We start from the raw sequence: 22,933 nt of genomic DNA on the forward strand, positions 1-22,933 counted from the left end.
AATACACTGGGAAGGCAAGCATCCTCACATGTTTTCTGTATATGGGGCCAATAAAAAAATGCACGCGCTTGCATTTTGTGTATGTAATGTTGCAGAGCACAGAGAGGATTTATTTTCCCTACTGCTGGGTATTTGGGTCTCTGGGATCACAGTTGGGTCCGCTCCGTCCTCTGAAATGGTCCATATTAGTTACATAGGTTAGTGTACCAAAGAAATAATACATTTTCATATACAGCTTCTTCATTTCTGTGTTCTGAGGGATTACCAGTTGTAAGAAATGCACTTGCCGGTACAGTGATTCCCTGGCTTTCTCTGGCCCGAGAAAGCTTTTCCTCTGAAGTGGGAACAGAAGTTGGACTGCTTCTGCTGAACTTCCTGAAAGCAGAGCTGGCGGGAGGAGGGACTTTTTGAGTGCTGGGAAAATTTGAGCTGGAAATTTGCATCGGCTGGACAGAGATTGCTTGGAGCAGCCAAAATATAATAACGGCCATGGCGCTCAAGTAAAGCAGAAAGCTTTTAGTATACACCTTTTGCACTCTTGTCAACGAAGCTGGGCTCTGTGAATGCTCACCCTACGCAAGAAAAGAGAACAGACTTTGCTGGTGACCTAAATATATCTCGCCTGATCGAGCACGATCGAGCTCTGAGTGAGCAGCTGTGCAATGGTCATCTTTACCAAAGGGGAGATGCTGCTTTTTCCAGTGTCACGCCCATGCTCTCAGGGCTGGAGGGAGGAGGGCTGCTTTTTGTTTTTACAGGCAAAAGGAAAGGCCCAGCCCTCAGAGCTTCTGCCAATGCAGATCCCAGCAGGTGCAAAATAAAGGCTCTCCCCCACCTTGCCAGCTGCAGATTGATCAGAAGACTGCTAGTCTAGTGTGTTGGGCCACTTTCTCTCTTCTGTGTATCGTCCCCTCTTATTACATAAACAGCGTAAGAGGAAGGAAGGAAGGAAGGAAGGAAGGAAGGAAGGAAGGAAGGAAGGAAGGAAGGAAGGAAGGAAGGAAGGAAGGAAGGAAGGAAGGAAGGAAGGAAGGAAGGAAGGAAGGAAGGAAGGAAGGAAGGAAGGAAGGAAGGAACAGTGTATCGCAAGCACCTTTCACCCTGATGTCAATGGTCCACCAACCTTCGGGATGAGGAGTAGACCTGTGAAGACGCTCAGCCTTTGCATCATTTAGGGACGAGGACGGGCTTTAGGAGCAAACGTTAGGAAGAGATACTCTTGTGCTACAATCCTCAAGAGGTACAACTGCCAAGTCAAATCCCTACATATTGTCTAGACTACTCTGCAAGTGTAGGCTCGTTGGTCTAGGGGTATGATTCTCGCTTCGGGTGCGAGAGGTCCCGGGTTCAAATCCCGGACGAGCCCATTGATTGGTGCCTGGCCCGATACTTTTTTACACATGTGTTTTTCAATTCTATAGACTCTGGACTGATGGATGGACAATGGTCGATGAACATTGGGCTTCCTAAGCCTCTTTGCGGACCGCCTCATTGCGCCATGCATTAAGGAGTCCCAAGTAGCTCTCAGTCACCTTTCTGGATTTGTTTGTTAATTCATGGCTGTCCCATACCAATGCCTAAAGAGGCCCTTACATCTTCAGACTGCACGGCCTCTCAGCTGGCACACTTGTCTGAGTGTTCATGCTTGTAACGCCGTGTGTGTGATGAGCTGCATTTGTAAAGCTTTGGGCGTGAGGCATTTGATAAGTGTTCAAACAGAGACAATTGCACTGTTACTTGACCCTATTCTCTCAACCGCCAGAGGGCATAGCATGCAGCAGTTTCTGTAGTGTAGTGGTTATCACGTTCGCCTTACACGCGAAAGGTCCCTGGTTCGAGACCGGGCAGAAACAGCAGAGGGTGGCATTTTACACTTTTCATGTTCCACCATCTCGAAGCTCAAGCCATGAACTTATTTGCAGTTGCAACGGAAGAAGCAGTTCCTCTGACACGCTTTGAAATAAATTCTGAGTAGACGAGCGCACTCACATTTGCTCCGAATATGTGATGAATTAAAATTGCATGCCTGCATATGTGCGTGCTTATGTATAGTTGGATGGAAAGCTGAGGGAGCAGTTGTGCAATGCTATTTCTTACAGAAGGGTGGCGCTGCTTTTCCCTGAGCAATGTTCATGCACCCAGGCAGATGTGATATTGGATTTTTCTTTTTTTCAAGGGCAAAAGAAAATTCGTAGCCCTCAGAGCTTCTGCCAATGCAGATCCGGTGCAAAATGAAGGCTCTCACTCGCTCACTTTGTCCACTTTCAATTGATCAGCAGACCGCGTTGGTGTTGTGCTAGATTTCTTCTTCTGTGCATCAACAGCTCTTTTATACGTACCCTTCACGGGCGAATGGAAGGGAGGGTGTGCCACCAGCTTCATTGATCCTGATGTCAATGTGCCAACACCTTCAGGACGAGAAGAAGAGCTATGAAGACAGTCAGAGCGTGCCGACTGGGGCATTCATTTGGCTCATACACCGACAAGGCTTTCAGCGGCAGGAACAAACTTCAGGAATAGGCATTCTTGGCCTCGAAGCCTAAGGGGGGTGGAAACGCTGAGTACAATTCCGTCAGATGATCACAGGACCGTGGCTCGTTGGTCTAGGGGTATGATTCTCGCTTTGGGTGCGAGAGGTCCGGAGGAGCCCGATCAAGGTGGGTAACTTGAGCTCCTTTTTTTTTTTTCCAATGTTATTTTCATTGGACAGACTCTCTGGCTTTCTCGGTAAGCAGTAGTCGATGAACAATTCACTTCCTGAACCTCTTTGCCTGCCATGTCCTTGCGACAAGCACTTTGTGTTCTCTGTTAGCTCTCAGTAACATTCCTTGATTTGCTTGTGAGTTTTGGCCGTCCGATCTCAAAGTGGAAATATGTCCTTCCCTCTGTACGCTGCATAGACCCTCAACAGGCATACTTGTATATGTGCGCATGCTTGATAGGACGTATGTTTTAGGCTGGATTGTGTGAGCTTCAGGCGCAAGGCATTTGATTAGTCTTTAAGCAGGTCCACTTGCAAAGCCCTTTGCACCTGTTCTCCCAGTCCCTACAAAGGGATGCAAGCAGTTGTTTCTGTAGTGTAGTGGTTAGCACGTTCGAGACCGGGCAGAAACACTCTCTGCTGGCATTTTACACAAAATCGTTTTTTTCCCCTTTTGTCACACACAAATGTAAAGTATGAACTTATTTGCGTTCCCATGGAAATAGCATATGCTCTCAAGAGCTTGAGAAATACACTGGGAAGGCAAGCATCCTCACATGTATTGTGTATATGGGGCCAATAATAAAATGCACGCGCCTTCATTTTGTGTATGTAATGTTGCAGAGCACAGAGAGGATTTCTTTTCCCTACTGCTGGGTATTTGGGTCTCTGGGATCACAGTTGGGTCCGCTCCGTCCTCTGAAATGGTGCATATTAGTTACATAGGTTAGTGTACCAAAGAAATATCACATTTTCATATACAGCTTCTTCATTTCTGTGTTCTGAGGGATTACCAGTTGTAAGAAATGCACTTGCCGGTACAGTGATTCCCTAGCTTTCTCTGGCCCGAGAAAGCTTTTCCTCTGAACTGGGAACAGAAGTTGGACTGCTCCTGCTGAACTTCCTGAAAGCATAGCTGGCGGGAGGAGGGACTTTTTGAGTGCTGGGAAAATTTGAGCTGGAAATTTGCATAGGCTGGACAGAGATTGCTTGGAGCAGCCAAAATATAATAACGGCCATGGCGCTCAAGTAAAGCAGAAAGCTTTTAGTATACACCTTTTGCACTCTTGTCAACGAAGCTGGGCTCTGTGAATGCTCACCCTACGCAAGAAAAGAGAACAGACTTTGCTGGTGACCTAAATATATATCTCGCCTGATCGAGCACGATCGAGCTCTGAGTGAGCAGCTGTGCAATGGTCATCTTTACCAAAGGGGAGATGCTGCTTTTGCCAGTGTCACGCCCATGCTCTCAGGGCTGGAGGGAGGAGGGCTGCTTTTTGTTTTTACAGGCAAAAGGAAAGGCCCAGCCCTCAGAGCTTCTGCCAATGCATATCCCAGCAGGTGCAAAATAAAGTCTCTCCCCCACCTTGCCAGCTGCAGATTGATCAGAAGACTGCTAGTCTAGTGTTTTGGGCCACTCTCTCTCTTCTGTGTATCGTCCCCTCTTATTACATAAACAGCATAAGAGGAAGGAAGGAAGGAAGGAAGGAAGGAAGGAAGGAAGGAAGGAAGGAAGGAAGGAAGGAAGGAAGGAAGGAAGGAAGGAAGGAAGGAAGGAAGGAAGGAAGGAAGGAAGGAAGGAAGGAAGGAAGGAAGGAAGGAAGGAAGGAAGGAAGGAAGGAAGGAAGGAAGGAAGGAAGGAAGGAAGGAAGGAACAGTGTATCGCAAGCACCTTTCACCCTGATGTCAATGGTCCACCAACCTTCGGGATGAGGAGTAGACCTGTGAAGACGCTCAGCCTTTGCATCATTTAGGGACGAGGACGGGCTTTAGGAGCAAACGTTAGGAAGAGATACTCTTGTGCTACAATCCTCAAGAGGTACAACTGCCAAGTCAAATCCCTACATATTGTCTAGACTACTCTGCAAGTGTAGGCTCGTTGGTCTAGGGGTATGATTCTCGCTTCGGGTGCGAGAGGTCCCGGGTTCAAATCCCGGACGAGCCCATTGATTGGTGCCTGGCCCGATACTTTTTTACACATGTGTTTTTCAATTCTATAGACTCTGGACTGATGGATGGACAATGGTCGATGAACATTGGGCTTCCTAAGCCTCTTTGCGGACCGCCTCATTGCGCCATGCATTAAGGAGTCCCAAGTAGCTCTCAGTCACCTTTCTGGATTTGTTTGTTAATTCATGGCTGTCCCATACCAATGCCTAAAGAGGCCCTTACATCTTCAGACTGCACGGCCTCTCAGCTGGCACACTTGTCTGAGTGTTCATGCTTGTAACGCCGTGTGTGTGATGAGCTGCATTTGTAAAGCTTTGGGCGTGAGGCATTTGATAAGTGTTCAAACAGAGACAATTGCACTGTTACTTGACCCTATTCTCTCAACCGCCAGAGGGCATAGCATGCAGCAGTTTCTGTAGTGTAGTGGTTATCACGTTCGCCTTACACGCGAAAGGTCCCTGGTTCGAGACCGGGCAGAAACAGCAGAGGGTGGCATTTTACACTTTTCATGTTCCACCATCTCGAAGCTCAAGCCATGAACTTATTTGCAGTTGCAACGGAAGAAGCAGTTCCTCTGACACGCTTTGAAATAAATTCTGAGTAGACGAGCGCACTCACATTTGCTCCGAATATGTGATGAATTAAAATTGCATGCCTGCATGTGTGCGTGCTTATGTATAGTTGGATGGAAAGCTGAGGGAGCAGTTGTGCAATGCTATTTCTTACAGAAGGGTGGCGCTGCTTTTCCCTGAGCAATGTTCATGCACCCAGGCAGATGTGATATTGGATTTTTCTTTTTTTCAAGGGCAAAAGAAAATTCCTAGCCCTCAGAGCTTCTGCCAATGCAGATCCGGTGCAAAATGAAGGCTCTCACTCGCTCACTTTGTCCACTTTCAATTGATCAGCAGACCGCGTTGGTGTTGTGCTAGATTTCTTCTTCTGTGCATCAACAGCTCTTTTATACGTACCCTTCACGGGCGAATGGAAGGGAGGGTGTGCCACCAGCTTCATTGATCCTGATGTCAATGTGCCAACACCTTCAGGACGAGAAGAAGAGCTATGAAGACAGTCAGAGCGTGCCGACTGGGGCATTCATTTGGCTCATACACCGACAAGGCTTTCAGCGGCAGGAACAAACTTCAGGAATAGGCATTCTTGGCCTCGAAGCCTAAGGGGGGTGGAAACGCTGAGTACAATTCCGTCAGATGATCACAGGACCGTGGCTCGTTGGTCTAGGGGTATGATTCTCGCTTTGGGTGCGAGAGGTCCGGAGGAGCCCGATCAAGGTGGGTAACTTGAGCTCCTTTTTTTTTTTCCAATGTTATTTTCATTGGACAGACTCTCTGGCTTTCTCGGTAAGCAGTAGTCGATGAACAATTCACTTCCTGAACCTCTTTGCCTGCCATGTCCTTGCGACAAGCACTTTGTGTTCTCTGTTAGCTCTCAGTAACATTCCTTGATTTGCTTGTGAGTTTTGGCCGTCCGATCTCAAAGTGGAAATATGTCCTTCCCTCTGTACGCTGCATAGACCCTCAACAGGCATACTTGTATATGTGCGCATGCTTGATAGGACGTATGTTTTAGGCTGGATTGTGTGAGCTTCAGGCGCAAGGCATTTGATTAGTCTTTAAGCAGGTCCACTTGCAAAGCCCTTTGCACCTGTTCTCCCAGTCCCTACAAAGGGATGCAAGCAGTTGTTTCTGTAGTGTAGTGGTTAGCACGTTCGAGACCGGGCAGAAACACTCTCTGCTGGCATTTTACACAAAATCGTTTTTTTCCCCTTTTGTCACACACAAATGTAAAGTATGAACTTATTTGCGTTCCCATGGAAATAGCATATGCTCTCAAGAGCTTGAGAAATACACTGGGAAGGCAAGCATCCTCACATGTATTCTGTATATGGGGCCAATAATAAAATGCACGCGCCTTCATTTTGTGTATGTAATGTTGCAGAGCACAGAGAGGATTTCTTTTCCCTACTGCTGGGTATTTGGGCCTCTGGGATCACAGTTGGGTCCGCTCCGTCCTCTGAAATGGTGCATATTAGTTACATAGGTTAGTGTACCAAAGAAATATCACATTTTCATATACAGCTTCTTCATTTCTGTGTTCTGAGGGATTACCAGTTGTAAGAAATGCACTTGCCGGTACAGTGATTCCCTGGCTTTCTCTGGCCCGAGAAAGCTTTTCCTCTGAACTGGGAACAGAAGTTGGACTGCTTCTGCTGAACTTCCTGAAAGCATAGCTGGCGGGAGGAGGGACTTTTTGAGTGCTGGGAAAATTTGAGCTGGAAATTTGCATAGGCTGGACAGAGATTGCTTGGAGCAGCCAAAATATAATAACGGCCATGGCGCTCAAGTAAAGCAGAAAGCTTTTAGTATACACCTTTTGCACTCTTGTCAACGAAGCTGGGCTCTGTGAATGCTCACCCTACGCAAGAAAAGAGAACAGACTTTGCTGGTGACCTAAATATATCTCGCCTGATCGAGCACGATCGAGCTCTGAGTGAGCAGCTGTGCAATGGTCATCTTTACCAAAGGGGAGATGCTGCTTTTGCCAGTGTCACGCCCATGCTCTCAGGGCTGGAGGGAGGAGGGCTGCTTTTTGTTTTTACAGGCAAAAGGAAAGGCCCAGCCCTCAGAGCTTCTGCCAATGCATATCCCAGCAGGTGCAAAATAAAGTCTCTCCCCCACCTTGCCAGCTGCAGATTGATCAGAAGACTGCTAGTCTAGTGTGTTGGGCCACTCTCTCTCTTCTGTGTATCGTCCCCTCTTATTACATAAACAGCATAAGAGGAAGGAAGGAAGGAAGGAAGGAAGGAAGGAAGGAAGGAAGGAAGGAAGGAAGGAAGGAAGGAAGGAAGGAAGGAAGGAAGGAAGGAAGGAAGGAAGGAAGGAAGGAAGGAAGGAAGGAAGGAAGGAAGGAAGGAAGGAAGGAAGGAAGGAAGGAAGGAAGGAAGGAAGGAAGGAAGGAAGGAAGGAAGGAAGGAAGGAAGGAACAGTGTATCGCAAGCACCTTTCACCCTGATGTCAATGGTCCACCAACCTTCGGGATGAGGAGTAGACCTGTGAAGACGCTCAGCCTTTGCATCATTTAGGGACGAGGACGGGCTTTAGGAGCAAACGTTAGGAAGAGATACTCTTGTGCTACAATCCTCAAGAGGTACAACTGCCAAGTCAAATCCCTACATATTGTCTAGACTACTCTGCAAGTGTAGGCTCGTTGGTCTAGGGGTATGATTCTCGCTTCGGGTGCGAGAGGTCCCGGGTTCAAATCCCAGACGAGCCCATTGATTGGTGCCTGGCCCGATACTTTTTTACACATGTGTTTTTCAATTCTATAGACTCTGGACTGATGGATGGACAATGGTCGATGAACATTGGGCTTCCTAAGCCTCTTTGCGGACCGCCTCATTGCGCCATGCATTAAGGAGTCCCAAGTAGCTCTCAGTCACCTTTCTGGATTTGTTTGTTAATTCATGGCTGTCCCATACCAATGCCTAAAGAGGCCCTTACATCTTCAGACTGCACGGCCTCTCAGCTGGCACACTTGTCTGAGTGTTCATGCTTGTAACGCCGTGTGTGTGATGAGCTGCATTTGTAAAGCTTTGGGCGTGAGGCATTTGATAAGTGTTCAAACAGAGACAATTGCACTGTTACTTGACCCTATTCTCTCAACCGCCAGAGGGCATAGCATGCAGCAGTTTCTGTAGTGTAGTGGTTATCACGTTCGCCTTACACGCGAAAGGTCCCTGGTTCGAGACCGGGCAGAAACAGCAGAGGGTGGCATTTTACACTTTTCATGTTCCACCATCTCGAAGCTCAAGCCATGAACTTATTTGCAGTTGCAACGGAAGAAGCAGTTCCTCTGACACGCTTTGAAATAAATTCTGAGTAGACGAGCGCACTCACATTTGCTCCGAATATGTGATGAATTAAAATTGCATGCCTGCATGTGTGCGTGCTTATGTATAGTTGGATGGAAAGCTGAGGGAGCAGTTGTGCAATGCTATTTCTTACAGAAGGGTGGCGCTGCTTTTCCCTGAGCAATGTTCATGCACCCAGGCAGATGTGATATTGGATTTTTCTTTTTTTCAAGGGCAAAAGAAAATTCCTAGCCCTCAGAGCTTCTGCCAATGCAGATCCGGTGCAAAATGAAGGCTCTCACTCGCTCACTTTGTCCACTTTCAATTGATCAGCAGACCGCGTTGGTGTTGTGCTAGATTTCTTCTTCTGTGCATCAACAGCTCTTTTATACGTACCCTTCACGGGCGAATGGAAGGGAGGGTGTGCCACCAGCTTCATTGATCCTGATGTCAATGTGCCAACACCTTCAGGACGAGAAGAAGAGCTATGAAGACAGTCAGAGCGTGCCGACTGGGGCATTCATTTGGCTCATACACCGACAAGGCTTTCAGCGGCAGGAACAAACTTCAGGAATAGGCATTCTTGGCCTCGAAGCCTAAGGGGGGTGGAAACGCTGAGTACAATTCCGTCAGATGATCACAGGACCGTGGCTCGTTGGTCTAGGGGTATGATTCTCGCTTTGGGTGCGAGAGGTCCGGAGGAGCCCGATCAAGGTGGGTAACTTGAGCTCCTTTTTTTTTTTCCAATGTTATTTTCATTGGACAGACTCTCTGGCTTTCTCGGTAAGCAGTAGTCGATGAACAATTCACTTCCTGAACCTCTTTGCCTGCCATGTCCTTGCGACAAGCACTTTGTGTTCTCTGTTAGCTCTCAGTAACATTCCTTGATTTGCTTGTGAGTTTTGGCCGTCCGATCTCAAAGTGGAAATATGTCCTTCCCTCTGTACGCTGCATAGACCCTCAACAGGCATACTTGTATATGTGCGCATGCTTGATAGGACGTATGTTTTAGGCTGGATTGTGTGAGCTTCAGGCGCAAGGCATTTGATTAGTCTTTAAGCAGGTCCACTTGCAAAGCCCTTTGCACCTGTTCTCCCAGTCCCTACAAAGGGATGCAAGCAGTTGTTTCTGTAGTGTAGTGGTTAGCACGTTCGAGACCGGGCAGAAACACTCTCTGCTGGCATTTTACACAAAATCGTTTTTTTCCCCTTTTGTCACACACAAATGTAAAGTATGAACTTATTTGCGTTCCCATGGAAATAGCATATGCTCTCAAGAGCTTGAGAAATACACTGGGAAGGCAAGCATCCTCACATGTATTCTGTATATGGGGCCAATAATAAAATGCACGCGCCTTCATTTTGTGTATGTAATGTTGCAGAGCACAGAGAGGATTTCTTTTCCCTACTGCTGGGTATTTGGGCCTCTGGGATCACAGTTGGGTCCGCTCCGTCCTCTGAAATGGTGCATATTAGTTACATAGGTTAGTGTACCAAAGAAATATCACATTTTCATATACAGCTTCTTCATTTCTGTGTTCTGAGGGATTACCAGTTGTAAGAAATGCACTTGCCGGTACAGTGATTCCCTGGCTTTCTCTGGCCCGAGAAAGCTTTTCCTCTGAACTGGGAACAGAAGTTGGACTGCTTCTGCTGAACTTCCTGAAAGCATAGCTGGCGGGAGGAGGGACTTTTTGAGTGCTGGGAAAATTTGAGCTGGAAATTTGCATAGGCTGGACAGAGATTGCTTGGAGCAGCCAAAATATAATAACGGCCATGGCGCTCAAGTAAAGCAGAAAGCTTTTAGTATACACCTTTTGCACTCTTGTCAACGAAGCTGGGCTCTGTGAATGCTCACCCTACGCAAGAAAAGAGAACAGACTTTGCTGGTGACCTAAATATATCTCGCCTGATCGAGCACGATCGAGCTCTGAGTGAGCAGCTGTGCAATGGTCATCTTTACCAAAGGGGAGATGCTGCTTTTGCCAGTGTCACGCCCATGCTCTCAGGGCTGGAGGGAGGAGGGCTGCTTTTTGTTTTTACAGGCAAAAGGAAAGGCCCAGCCCTCAGAGCTTCTGCCAATGCATATCCCAGCAGGTGCAAAATAAAGTCTCTCCCCCACCTTGCCAGCTGCAGATTGATCAGAAGACTGCTAGTCTAGTGTGTTGGGCCACTCTCTCTCTTCTGTGTATCGTCCCCTCTTATTACATAAACAGCATAAGAGGAAGGAAGGAAGGAAGGAAGGAAGGAAGGAAGGAAGGAAGGAAGGAAGGAAGGAAGGAAGGAAGGAAGGAAGGAAGGAAGGAAGGAAGGAAGGAAGGAAGGAAGGAAGGAAGGAAGGAAGGAAGGAAGGAAGGAAGGAAGGAAGGAAGGAAGGAAGGAAGGAAGGAAGGAAGGAAGGAAGGAAGGAAGGAAGGAACAGTGTATCGCAAGCACCTTTCACCCTGATGTCAATGGTCCACCAACCTTCGGGATGAGGAGTAGACCTGGGAAGACGCTCAGCCTTTGCATCATTTAGGGACGAGGACGGGCTTTAGGAGCAAACGTTAGGAAGAGATACTCTTGTGCTACAATCCTCAAGAGGTAGAACTGCCAAGTCAAATCCCTACATATTGTCTAGACTACTCTGCAAGTGTAGGCTCGTTGGTCTAGGGGTATGATTCTCGCTTCGGGTGCGAGAGGTCCCGGGTTCAAATCCCGGACGAGCCCATTGATTGGTGCCTGGCCCGATACTTTTTTACACATGTGTTTTTCAATTCTATAGACTCTGGACTGATGGATGGACAATGGTCGATGAACATTGGGCTTCCTAAGCCTCTTTGCGGACCGCCTCATTGCGCCATGCATTAAGGAGTCCCAAGTAGCTCTCAGTCACCTTTCTGGATTTGTTTGTTAATTCATGGCTGTCCCATACCAATGCCTAAAGAGGCCCTTACATCTTCAGACTGCACGGCCTCTCAGCTGGCACACTTGTCTGAGTGTTCATGCTTGTAACGCCGTGTGTGTGATGAGCTGCATTTGTAAAGCTTTGGGCGTGAGGCATTTGATAAGTGTTCAAACAGAGACAATTGCACTGTTACTTGACCCTATTCTCTCAACCGCCAGAGGGCATAGCATGCATGCAGCAGTTTCTGTAGTGTAGTGGTTATCACGTTCGCCTTACACGCGAAAGGTCCCTGGTTCGAGACCGGGCAGAAACAGCAGAGGGTGGCATTTTACACTTTTCATGTTCCACCATCTCGAAGCTCAAGCCATGAACTTATTTGCAGTTGCAACGGAAGAAGCAGTTCCTCTGACACGCTTTGAAATAAATTCTGAGTAGACGAGCGCACTCACATTTGCTCCGAATATGTGATGAATTAAAATTGCATGCCTGCATATGTGCGTGCTTATGTATAGTTGGATGGAAAGCTGAGGGAGCAGTTGTGCAATGCTATTTCTTACAGAAGGGTGGCGCTGCTTTTCCCTGAGCAATGGTCATGCACCCAGGCAGATGTGATATTGGATTTTTCTTTTTTTCAAGGGCAAAAGAAAATTCCTAGCCCTCAGAGCTTCTGCCAATGCAGATCCGGTGCAAAATGAAGGCTCTCACTCGCTCACTTTGTCCACTTTCAATTGATCAGCAGACCGCGTTGGTGTTGTGCTAGATTTCTTCTTCTGTGCATCAACAGCTCTTTTATACGTACCCTTCACGGGCGAATGGAAGGGAGGGTGTGCCACCAGCTTCATTGATCCTGATGTCAATGTGCCAACACCTTCAGGACGAGAAGAAGAGCTATGAAGACAGTCAGAGCGTGCCGACTGGGGCATTCATTTGGCTCATACACCGACAAGGCTTTCAGCGGCAGGAACAAACTTCAGGAATAGGCATTCTTGGCCTCGAAGCCTAAGGGGGGTGGAAACGCTGAGTACAATTCCGTCAGATGATCACAGGACCGTGGCTCGTTGGTCTAGGGGTATGATTCTCGCTTTGGGTGCGAGAGGTCCGGAGGAGCCCGATCAAGGTGGGTAACTTGAGCTCCTTTTTTTTTTTCCAATGTTATTTTCATTGGACAGACTCTCTGGCTTTCTCGGTAAGCAGTAGTCGATGAACAATTCACTTCCTGAACCTCTTTGCCTGCCATGTCCTTGCGACAAGCACTTTGTGTTCTCTGTTAGCTCTCAGTAACATTCCTTGATTTGCTTGTGAGTTTTGGCCGTCCGATCTCAAAGTGGAAATATGTCCTTCCCTCTGTACGCTGCATAGACCCTCAACAGGCATACTTGTATATGTGCGCATGCTTGATAGGACGTATGTTTTAGGCTGGATTGTGTGAGCTTCAGGCGCAAGGCATTTGATTAGTCTTTAAGCAGGTCCACTTGCAAAGCCCTTTGCACCTGTTCTCCCAGTCCCTACAAAGGGATGCAAGCAGTTGTTTCTGTAGTGTAGTGGTTAGCACGTTCGAGACCGGGCAGAAACACTCTCTGCTGGCATTTTACACAAAATCGTTTTTTTCCCCTTTTGTCACACACAAATGTAAAGTATGAACTTATTTGCGTTCCCATGGAAATAGCATATGCTCTCAAGAGCTTGAGAAATACACTGGGAAGGCAAGCATCCTCACATGTATTGTGTATATGGGGCCAATAATAAAATGCACGCGCCTTCATTTTGTGTATGTAATGTTGCAGAGCACAGAGAGGATTTCTTTTCCCTACTGCTGGGTATTTGGGTCTCTGGGATCACAGTTGGGTCCGCTCCGTCCTCTGAAATGGTGCATATTAGTTACATAGGTTAGTGTACCAAAGAAATATCACATTTTCATATACAGCTTCTTCATTTCTGTGTTCTGAGGGATTACCAGTTGTAAGAAATGCACTTGCCGGTACAGTGATTCCCTGGCTTTCTCTGGCCCGAGAAAGCTTTTCCTCTGAACTGGGAACAGAAGTTGGACTGCTTCTGCTGAACTTCCTGAAAGCATAGCTGGCGGGAGGAGGGACTTTTTGAGTGCTGGGAAAATTTGAGCTGGAAATTTGCATAGGCTGGACAGAGATTGCTTGGAGCAGCCAAAATATAATAACGGCCATGGCGCTCAAGTAAAGCAGAAAGCTTTTAGTATACACCTTTTGCACTCTTGTCAACGAAGCTGGGCTCTGTGAATGCTCACCCTACGCAAGAAAAGAGAACAGACTTTGCTGGTGACCTAAATATATCTCGCCTGATCGAGCACGATCGAGCTCTGAGTGAGCAGCTGTGCAATGGTCATCTTTACCAAAGGGGAGATGCTGCTTTTGCCAGTGTCACGCCCATGCTCTCAGGGCTGGAGGGAGGAGGGCTGCTTTTTGTTTTTACAGGCAAAAGGAAAGGCCCAGCCCTCAGAGCTTCTGCCAATGCATATCCCAGCAGGTGCAAAATAAAGTCTCTCCCCCACCTTGCCAGCTGCAGATTGATCAGAAGACTGCTAGTCTAGTGTGTTGGGCCACTCTCTCTCTTCTGTGTATCGTCCCCTCTTATTACATAAACAGCATAAGAGGAAGGAAGGAAGGAAGGAAGGAAGGAGGAAGGAAGGAAGGAAGGAAGGAAGGAAGGAAGGAAGGAAGGAAGGAAGGAAGGAAGGAAGGAAGGAAGGAAGGAAGGAAGGAAGGAAGGAAGGAAGGAAGGAAGGAAGGAAGGAAGGAAGGAAGGAAGGAAGGAAGGAAGGAAGGAAGGAAGGAAGGAAGGAACAGTGTATCGCAAGCACCTTTCACCCTGATGTCAATGGTCCACCAACCTTCGGGATGAGGAGTAGACCTGTGAAGACGCTCAGCCTTTGCATCATTTAGGGACGAGGACGGGCTTTAGGAGCAAACGTTAGGAAGAGATACTCTTGTGCTACAATCCTCAAGAGGTACAACTGCCAAGTCAAATCCCTACATATTGTCTAGACTACTCTGCAAGTGTAGGCTCGTTGGTCTAGGGGTATGATTCTCGCTTCGGGTGCGAGAGGTCCCGGGTTCAAATCCCGGACGAGCCCATTGATTGGTGCCTGGCCCGATACTTTTTTACACATGTGTTTTTCAATTCTATAGACTCTGGACTGATGGATGGACAATGGTCGATGAACATTGGGCTTCCTAAGCCTCTTTGCGGACCGCCTCATTGCGCCATGCATTAAGGAGTCCCAAGTAGCTCTCAGTCACCTTTCTGGATTTGTTTGTTAATTCATGGCTGTCCCATACCAATGCCTAAAGAGGCCCTTACATCTTCAGACTGCACGGCCTCTCAGCTGGCACACTTGTCTGAGTGTTCATGCTTGTAACGCCGTGTGTGTGATGAGCTGCATTTGTAAAGCTTTGGGCGTGAGGCATTTGATAAGTGTTCAAACAGAGACAATTGCACTGTTACTTGACCCTATTCTCTCAACCGCCAGAGGGCATAGCATGCAGCAGTTTCTGTAGTGTAGTGGTTATCACGTTCGCCTTACACGCGAAAGGTCCCTGGTTCGAGACCGGGCAGAAACAGCAGAGGGTGGCATTTTACACTTTTCATGTTCCACCATCTCGAAGCTCAAGCCATGAACTTATTTGCAGTTGCAACGGAAGAAGCAGTTCCTCTGACACGCTTTGAAATAAATTCTGAGTAGACGAGCGCACTCACATTTGCTCCGAATATGTGATGAATTAAAATTGCATGCCTGCATATGTGCGTGCTTATGTATAGTTGGATGGAAAGCTGAGGGAGCAGTTGTGCAATGCTATTTCTTACAGAAGGGTGGCGCTGCTTTTCCCTGAGCAATGTTCATGCACCCAGGCAGATGTGATATTGGATTTTTCTTTTTTTCAAGGGCAAAAGAAAATTCCTAGCCCTCAGAGCTTCTGCCAATGCAGATCCGGTGCAAAATGAAGGCTCTCACTCGCTCACTTTGTCCACTTTCAATTGATCAGCAGACCGCGTTGGTGTTGTGCTAGATTTCTTCTTCTGTGCATCAACAGCTCTTTTATACGTACCCTTCACGGGCGAATGGAAGGGAGGGTGTGCCACCAGCTTCATTGATCCTGATGTCAATGTGCCAACACCTTCAGGACGAGAAGAAGAGCTATGAAGACAGTCAGAGCGTGCCGACTGGGGCATTCATTTGGCTCATACACCGACAAGGCTTTCAGCGGCAGGAACAAACTTCAGGAATAGGCATTCTTGGCCTCGAAGCCTAAGGGGGGTGGAAACGCTGAGTACAATTCCGTCAGATGATCACAGGACCGTGGCTCGTTGGTCTAGGGGTATGATTCTCGCTTTGGGTGCGAGAGGTCCGGAGGAGCCCGATCAAGGTGGGTAACTTGAGCTCCTTTTTTTTTTTTCCAATGTTATTTTCATTGGACAGACTCTCTGGCTTTCTCGGTAAGCAGTAGTCGATGAACAATTCACTTCCTGAACCTCTTTGCCTGCCATGTCCTTGCGACAAGCACTTTGTGTTCTCTGTTAGCTCTCAGTAACATTCCTTGATTTGCTTGTGAGTTTTGGCCGTCCGATCTCAAAGTGGAAATATGTCCTTCCCTCTGTACGCTGCATAGACCCTCAACAGGCATACTTGTATATGTGCGCATGCTTGATAGGACGTATGTTTTAGGCTGGATTGTGTGAGCTTCAGGAGCAAGGCATTTGATTAGTCTTTAAGCAGGTCCACTTGCAAAGCCCTTTGCACCTGTTCTCCCAGTCCCTACAAAGGGATGCAAGCAGTTGTTTCTGTAGTGTAGTGGTTAGCACGTTCGAGACCGGGCAGAAACACTCTCTGCTGGCATTTTACACAAAATCGTTTTTTTCCCCTTTTGTCACACACAAATGTAAAGTATGAACTTATTTGCGTTCCCATGGAAATAGCATATGCTCTCAAGAGCTTGAGAAATACACTGGGAAGGCAAGCATCCTCACATGTATTGTGTATATGGGGCCAATAATAAAATGCACGCGCCTTCATTTTGTGTATGTAATGTTGCAGAGCACAGAGAGGATTTCTTTTCCCTACTGCTGGGTATTTGGGTCTCTGGGATCACAGTTGGGTCCGCTCCGTCCTCTGAAATGGTGCATATTAGTTACATAGGTTAGTGTACCAAAGAAATATCACATTTTCATATACAGCTTCTTCATTTCTGTGTTCTGAGGGATTACCAGTTGTAAGAAATGCACTTGCCGGTACAGTGATTCCCTGGCTTTCTCTGGCCCGAGAAAGCTTTTCCTCTGAACTGGGAACAGAAGTTGGACTGCTTCTGCTGAACTTCCTGAAAGCATAGCTGGCGGGAGGAGGGACTTTTTGAGTGCTGGGAAAATTTGAGCTGGAAATTTGCATAGGCTGGACAGAGATTGCTTGGAGCAGCCAAAATATAATAACGGCCATGTCGCTCAAGTAAAGCAGAAAGCTTTTAGTATACACCTTTTGCACTCTTGTCAACGAAGCTGGGCTCTGTGAATGCTCACCCTACGCAAGAAAAGAGAACAGACTTTGCTGGTGACATAAATATATCTCGCCTGATCGAGCACGATCGAGCTCTGAGTGAGCAGCTGTGCAATGGTCATCTTTACCAAAGGGGAGATGCTGCTTTTGCCAGTGTCACGCCCATGCTCTCAGGGCTGGAGGGAGGAGGGCTGCTTTTTGTTTTTACAGGCAAAAGGAAAGGCCCAGCCCTCAGAGCTTCTGCCAATGCATATCCCAGCAGGTGCAAAATAAAGTCTCTCCCCCACCTTGCCAGCTGCAGATTGATCAGAAGACTGCTAGTCTAGTGTGTTGGGCCACTCTCTCTCTTCTGTGTATCGTCCCCTCTTATTACATAAACAGCATAAGAGGAAGGAAGGAAGGAAGGAAGGAAGGAAGGAAGGAAGGAAGGAAGGAAGGAAGGAAGGAAGGAAGGAAGGAAGGAAGGAAGGAAGGAAGGAAGGAAGGAAGGAAGGAAGGAAGGAAGGAAGGAAGGAAGGAAGGAAGGAAGGAAGGAAGGAAGGAAGGAAGGAACAGTGTATCGCAAGCACCTTTCACCCTGATGTCAATGGTCCACCAACCTTCGGGATGAGGAGTAGACCTGTGAAGACGCTCAGCCTTTGCATCATTTAGGGACGAGGACGGGCTTTAGGAGCAAACGTTAGGAAGAGATACTCTTGTGCTACAATCCTCAAGAGGTACAACTGCCAAGTCAAATCCCTACATATTGTCTATACTACTCTGCAAGTGTAGGCTCGTTGGTCTAGGGGTATGATTCTCGCTTCGGGTGCGAGAGGTCCCGGGTTCAAATCCCGGACGAGCCCATTGATTGGTGCCTGGCCCGATACTTTTTTACACATGTGTTTTTCAATTCTATAGACTGTGGACTGATGGATGGACAATGGTCGATGAACATTGGGCTTCCTAAGCCTCTTTGCGGACCGCCTCATTGCGCCATGCATTAAGGAGTCCCAAGTAGCTCTCAGTCACCTTTCTGGATTTGTTTGTTAATTCATGGCTGTCCCATACCAATGCCTAAAGAGGCCCTTACATCTTCAGACTGCACGGCCTCTCAGCTGGCACACTTGTCTGAGTGTTCATGCTTGTAACGCCGTGTGTGTGATGAGCTGCATTTGTAAAGCTTTGGGCGTGAGGCATTTGATAAGTGTTCAAACAGAGACAATTGCACTGTTACTTGACCCTATTCTCTCAACCGCCAGAGGGCATAGCATGCAGCAGTTTCTGTAGTGTAGTGGTTATCACGTTCGCCTTACACGCGAAAGGTCCCTGGTTCGAGACCGGGCAGAAACAGCAGAGGGTGGCATTTTACACTTTTCATGTTCCACCATCTCGAAGCTCAAGCCATGAACTTATTTGCAGTTGCAACGGAAGAAGCAGTTCCTCTGACACGCTTTGAAATAAATTCTGAGTAGACGAGCGCACTCACATTTGCTCCGAATATGTGATGAATTAAAATTGCATGCCTGCATATGTGCGTGCTTATGTATAGTTGGATGGAAAGCTGAGGGAGCAGTTGTGCAATGCTATTTCTTACAGAAGGGTGGCGCTGCTTTTCCCTGAGCAATGTTCATGCACCGAGGCAGATGTGATATTGGATTTTTCTTTTTTTCAAGGGCAAAAGAAAATTCCTAGCCCTCAGAGCTTCTGCCAATGCAGATCCGGTGCAAAATGAAGGCTCTCACTCGCTCACTTTGTCCACTTTCAATTGATCAGCAGACCGCGTTGGTGTTGTGCTAGATTTCTTCTTCTGTGCATCAACAGCTCTTTTATACGTACCCTTCACGGGCGAATGGAAGGGAGGGTGTGCCACCAGCTTCATTGATCCTGATGTCAATGTGCCAACACCTTCAGGACGAGAAGAAGAGCTATGAAGACAGTCAGAGCGTGCCGACTGGGGCATTCATTTGGCTCATACACCGACAAGGCTTTCAGCGGCAGGAACAAACTTCAGGAATAGGCATTCTTGGCCTCGAAGCCTAAGGGGGGTGGAAACGCTGAGTACAATTCCGTCAGATGATCACAGGACCGTGGCTCGTTGGTCTAGGGGTATGATTCTCGCTTTGGGTGCGAGAGGTCCGGAGGAGCCCGATCAAGGTGGGTAACTTGAGCTCCTTTTTTTTTTTTCCAATGTTATTTTCATTGGACAGACTCTCTGGCTTTCTCGGTAAGCAGTAGTCGATGAACAATTCACTTCCTGAACCTCTTTGCCTGCCATGTCCTTGCGACAAGCACTTTGTGTTCTCTGTTAGCTCTCAGTAACATTCCTTGATTTGCTTGTGAGTTTTGGCCGTCCGATCTCAAAGTGGAAATATGTCCTTCCCTCTGTACGCTGCATAGACCCTCAACAGGCATACTTGTATATGTGCGCATGCTTGATAGGACGTATGTTTTAGGCTGGATTGTGTGAGCTTCAGGCGCAAGGCATTTGATTAGTCTTTAAGCAGGTCCACTTGCAAAGCCCTTTGCACCTGTTCTCCCAGTCCCTACAAAGGGATGCAAGCAGTTGTTTCTGTAGTGTAGTGGTTAGCACGTTCGAGACCGGGCAGAAACACTCTCTGCTGGCATTTTACACAAAATCGTTTTTTTCCCCTTTTGTCACACACAAATGTAAAGTATGAACTTATTTGCGTTCCCATGGAAATAGCATATGCTCTCAAGAGCTTGAGAAATACACTGGGAAGGCAAGCATCCTCACATGTATTGTGTATATGGGGCCAATAATAAAATGCACGCGCCTTCATTTTGTGAATGTAATGTTGCAGAGCACAGAGAGGATTTCTTTTCCCTACTGCTGGGTATTTGGGTCTCTGGGATCACAGTTGGGTCCGCTCCGTCCTCTGAAATGGTGCATATTAGTTACATAGGTTAGTGTACCAAAGAAATATCACATTTTCATATACAGCTTCTTCATTTCTGTGTTCTGAGGGATTACCAGTTGTAAGAAATGCACTTGCCGGTACAGTGATTCCCTGGCTTTCTCTGGCCCGAGAAAGCTTTTCCTCTGAACTGGGAACAGAAGTTGGACTGCTTCTGCTGAACTTCCTGAAAGCATAGCTGGCGGGAGGAGGGACTTTTTGAGTGCTGGGAAAATTTGAGCTGGAAATTTGCATAGGCTGGACAGAGATTGCTTGGAGCAGCCAAAATATAATAACGGCCATGGCGCTCAAGTAAAGCAGAAAGCTTTTAGTATACACCTTTTGCACTCTTGTCAACGAAGCTGGGCTCTGTGAATGCTCACCCTACGCAAGAAAAGAGAACAGACTTTGCTGGTGACCTAAATATATCTCGCCTGATCGAGCACGATCGAGCTCTGAGTGAGCAGCTGTGCAATGGTCATCTTTACCAAAGGGGAGATGCTGCTTTTGCCAGTGTCACGCCCATGCTCTCAGGGCTGGAGGGAGGAGGGCTGCTTTTTGTTTTTACAGGCAAAAGGAAAGGCCCAGCCCTCAGAGCTTCTGCCAATGCATATCCCAGCAGGTGCAAAATAAAGTCTCTCCCCCACCTTGCCAGCTGCAGATTGATCAGAAGACTGCTAGTCTAGTGTGTTGGGCCACTCTCTCTCTTCTGTGTATCGTCCCCTCTTATTACATAAACAGCATAAGAGGAAGGAAGGAAGGAAGGAAGGAAGGAAGGAAGGAAGGAAGGAAGGAAGGAAGGAAGGAAGGAAGGAAGGAAGGAAGGAAGGAAGGAAGGAAGGAAGGAAGGAAGGAAGGAAGGAAGGAAGGAAGGAAGGAAGGAAGGAAGGAAGGAAGGAAGGAAGGAAGGAAGGAACAGTGTATCGCAAGCACCTTTCACCCTGATGTCAATGGTCCACCAACCTTCGGGATGAGGAGTAGACCTGTGAAGACGCTCAGCCTTTGCATCATTTAGGGACGAGGACGGGCTTTAGGAGCAAACGTTAGGAAGAGATACTCTTGTGCTACAATCCTCAAGAGGTACAACTGCCAAGTCAAATCCCTACATATTGTCTAGACTACTCTGCAAGTGTAGGCTCGTTGGTCTAGGGGTATGATTCTCGCTTCGGGTGCGAGAGGTCCCGGGTTCAAATCCCGGACGAGCCCATTGATTGGTGCCTGGCCCGATACTTTTTTACACATGTGTTTTTCAATTCTATAGACTCTGGACTGATGGATGGACAATGGTCGATGAACATTGGGCTTCCTAAGCCTCTTTGCGGACCGCCTCATTGCGCCATGCATTAAGGAGTCCCAAGTAGCTCTCAGTCACCTTTCTGGATTTGTTTGTTAATTCATGGCTGTCCCATACCAATGCCTAAAGAGGCCCTTACATCTTCAGACTGCACGGCCTCTCAGCTGGCACACTTGTCTGAGTGTTCATGCTTGTAACGCCGTGTGTGTGATGAGCTGCATTTGTAAAGCTTTGGGCGTGAGGCATTTGATAAGTGTTCAAACAGAGACAATTGCACTGTTACTTGACCCTATTCTCTCAACCGCCAGAGGGCATAGCATGCAGCAGTTTCTGTAGTGTAGTGGTTATCACGTTCGCCTTACACGCGAAAGGTCCCTGGTTCGAGACCGGGCAGAAACAGCAGAGGGTGGCATTTTACACTTTTCATGTTCCACCATCTCGAAGCTCAAGCCATGAACTTATTTGCAGTTGCAACGGAAGAAGCAGTTCCTCTGACACGCTTTGAAATAAATTCTGAGTAGACGAGCGCACTCACATTTGCTCCGAATATGTGATGAATTAAAATTGCATGCCTGCATATGTGCGTGCTTATGTATAGTTGGATGGAAAGCTGAGGGAGCAGTTGTGCAATGCTATTTCTTACAGAAGGGTGGCGCTGCTTTTCCCTGAGCAATGTTCATGCACCCAGGCAGATGTGATATTGGATTTTTCTTTTTTTCAAGGGCAAAAGAAAATTCCTAGCCCTCAGAGCTTCTGCCAATGCAGATCCGGTGCAAAATGAAGGCTCTCACTCGCTCACTTTGTCCACTTTCAATTGATCAGCAGACCGCGTTGGTGTTGTGCTAGATTTCTTCTTCTGTGCATCAACAGCTCTTTTATACGTACCCTTCACGGGCGAATGGAAGGGAGGGTGTGCCACCAGCTTCATTGATCCTGATGTCAATGTGCCAACACCTTCAGGACGAGAAGAAGAGCTATGAAGACAGTCAGAGCGTGCCGACTGGGGCATTCATTTGGCTCATACACCGACAAGGCTTTCAGCGGCAGGAACAAACTTCAGGAATAGGCATTCTTGGCCTCGAAGCCTAAGGGGGGTGGAAACGCTGAGTACAATTCCGTCAGATGATCACAGGACCGTGGCTCGTTGGTCTAGGGGTATGATTCTCGCTTTGGGTGCGAGAGGTCCGGAGGAGCCCGATCAAGGTGGGTAACTTGAGCTCCTTTTTTTTTTTCCCAATGTTATTTTCATTGGACAGACTCTCTGGCTTTCTCGGTAAGCAGTAGTCGATGAACAATTCACTTCCTGAACCTCTTTGCCTGCCATGTCCTTGCGACAAGCACTTTGTGTTCTCTGTTAGCTCTCAGTAACATTCCTTGATTTGCTTGTGAGTTTTGGCCGTCCGATCTCAAAGTGGAAATATGTCCTTCCCTCTGTACGCTGCATAGACCCTCAACAGGCATACTTGTATATGTGCGCATGCTTGATAGGACGTATGTTTTAGGCTGGATTGTGTGAGCTTCAGGCGCAAGGCATTTGATTAGTCTTTAAGCAGGTCCACTTGCAAAGCCCTTTGCACCTGTTCTCCCAGTCCCTACAAAGGGATGCAAGCAGTTGTTTCTGTAGTGTAGTGGTTAGCACGTTCGAGACCGGGCAGAAACACTCTCTGCTGGCATTTTACACAAAATCGTTTTTTTCCCCTTTTGTCACACACAAATGTAAAGTATGAACTTATTTGCGTTCCCATGGAAATAGCATATGCTCTCAAGAGCTTGAGAAATACACTGGGAAGGCAAGCATCCTCACATGTATTGTGTATATGGGGCC

At 47.4% G+C, this 22,933-nt stretch overlaps 14 non-coding genes across 14 annotated transcripts; all 14 read left to right on the forward strand.

Moving 5' to 3' along the window:
• The first annotated feature begins 1,294 nt into the window (after positions 1-1,294).
• TRNAP-CGG (transfer RNA proline (anticodon CGG)) lies at positions 1,295-1,366 on the forward strand. Its single transcript has one exon. It is a non-coding gene; the product is annotated as a tRNA-Pro (tRNA).
• A 414-nt stretch (positions 1,367-1,780) lies between these two features.
• TRNAV-UAC (transfer RNA valine (anticodon UAC)) lies at positions 1,781-1,853 on the forward strand. Its single transcript has one exon. It is a non-coding gene; the product is annotated as a tRNA-Val (tRNA).
• A 2,721-nt stretch (positions 1,854-4,574) lies between these two features.
• On the forward strand, positions 4,575-4,646 carry TRNAP-CGG (transfer RNA proline (anticodon CGG)). The gene has a single exon. It is a non-coding gene; the product is annotated as a tRNA-Pro (tRNA).
• Positions 4,647-5,060: 414 nt separating this feature from the next.
• Positions 5,061-5,133, forward strand: TRNAV-UAC (transfer RNA valine (anticodon UAC)). Its single transcript has one exon. It is a non-coding gene; the product is annotated as a tRNA-Val (tRNA).
• Positions 5,134-7,867: 2,734 nt separating this feature from the next.
• TRNAP-CGG (transfer RNA proline (anticodon CGG)) lies at positions 7,868-7,939 on the forward strand. The gene has a single exon. It is a non-coding gene; the product is annotated as a tRNA-Pro (tRNA).
• A 414-nt stretch (positions 7,940-8,353) lies between these two features.
• Positions 8,354-8,426, forward strand: TRNAV-UAC (transfer RNA valine (anticodon UAC)). Its single transcript has one exon. It is a non-coding gene; the product is annotated as a tRNA-Val (tRNA).
• A 2,726-nt stretch (positions 8,427-11,152) lies between these two features.
• Positions 11,153-11,224, forward strand: TRNAP-CGG (transfer RNA proline (anticodon CGG)). Its single transcript has one exon. It is a non-coding gene; the product is annotated as a tRNA-Pro (tRNA).
• A 418-nt stretch (positions 11,225-11,642) lies between these two features.
• On the forward strand, positions 11,643-11,715 carry TRNAV-UAC (transfer RNA valine (anticodon UAC)). The gene has a single exon. It is a non-coding gene; the product is annotated as a tRNA-Val (tRNA).
• A 2,721-nt stretch (positions 11,716-14,436) lies between these two features.
• TRNAP-CGG (transfer RNA proline (anticodon CGG)) lies at positions 14,437-14,508 on the forward strand. The gene has a single exon. It is a non-coding gene; the product is annotated as a tRNA-Pro (tRNA).
• Positions 14,509-14,922: 414 nt separating this feature from the next.
• Positions 14,923-14,995, forward strand: TRNAV-UAC (transfer RNA valine (anticodon UAC)). The gene has a single exon. It is a non-coding gene; the product is annotated as a tRNA-Val (tRNA).
• A 2,695-nt stretch (positions 14,996-17,690) lies between these two features.
• On the forward strand, positions 17,691-17,762 carry TRNAP-CGG (transfer RNA proline (anticodon CGG)). Its single transcript has one exon. It is a non-coding gene; the product is annotated as a tRNA-Pro (tRNA).
• A 414-nt stretch (positions 17,763-18,176) lies between these two features.
• TRNAV-UAC (transfer RNA valine (anticodon UAC)) lies at positions 18,177-18,249 on the forward strand. The gene has a single exon. It is a non-coding gene; the product is annotated as a tRNA-Val (tRNA).
• A 2,699-nt stretch (positions 18,250-20,948) lies between these two features.
• Positions 20,949-21,020, forward strand: TRNAP-CGG (transfer RNA proline (anticodon CGG)). The gene has a single exon. It is a non-coding gene; the product is annotated as a tRNA-Pro (tRNA).
• Positions 21,021-21,434: 414 nt separating this feature from the next.
• On the forward strand, positions 21,435-21,507 carry TRNAV-UAC (transfer RNA valine (anticodon UAC)). The gene has a single exon. It is a non-coding gene; the product is annotated as a tRNA-Val (tRNA).
• The last annotated feature ends 1,426 nt before the right edge of the window (positions 21,508-22,933 follow it).

The sequence above is a fragment of the Ambystoma mexicanum genome, chromosome 2q, assembly GCF_040938575.1.
Source record: "Ambystoma mexicanum isolate Mex_15411 chromosome 2q, UKY_AmexF1_1, whole genome shotgun sequence".
NCBI classification, from domain to species: domain Eukaryota; kingdom Metazoa; phylum Chordata; class Amphibia; order Caudata; family Ambystomatidae; genus Ambystoma; species Ambystoma mexicanum.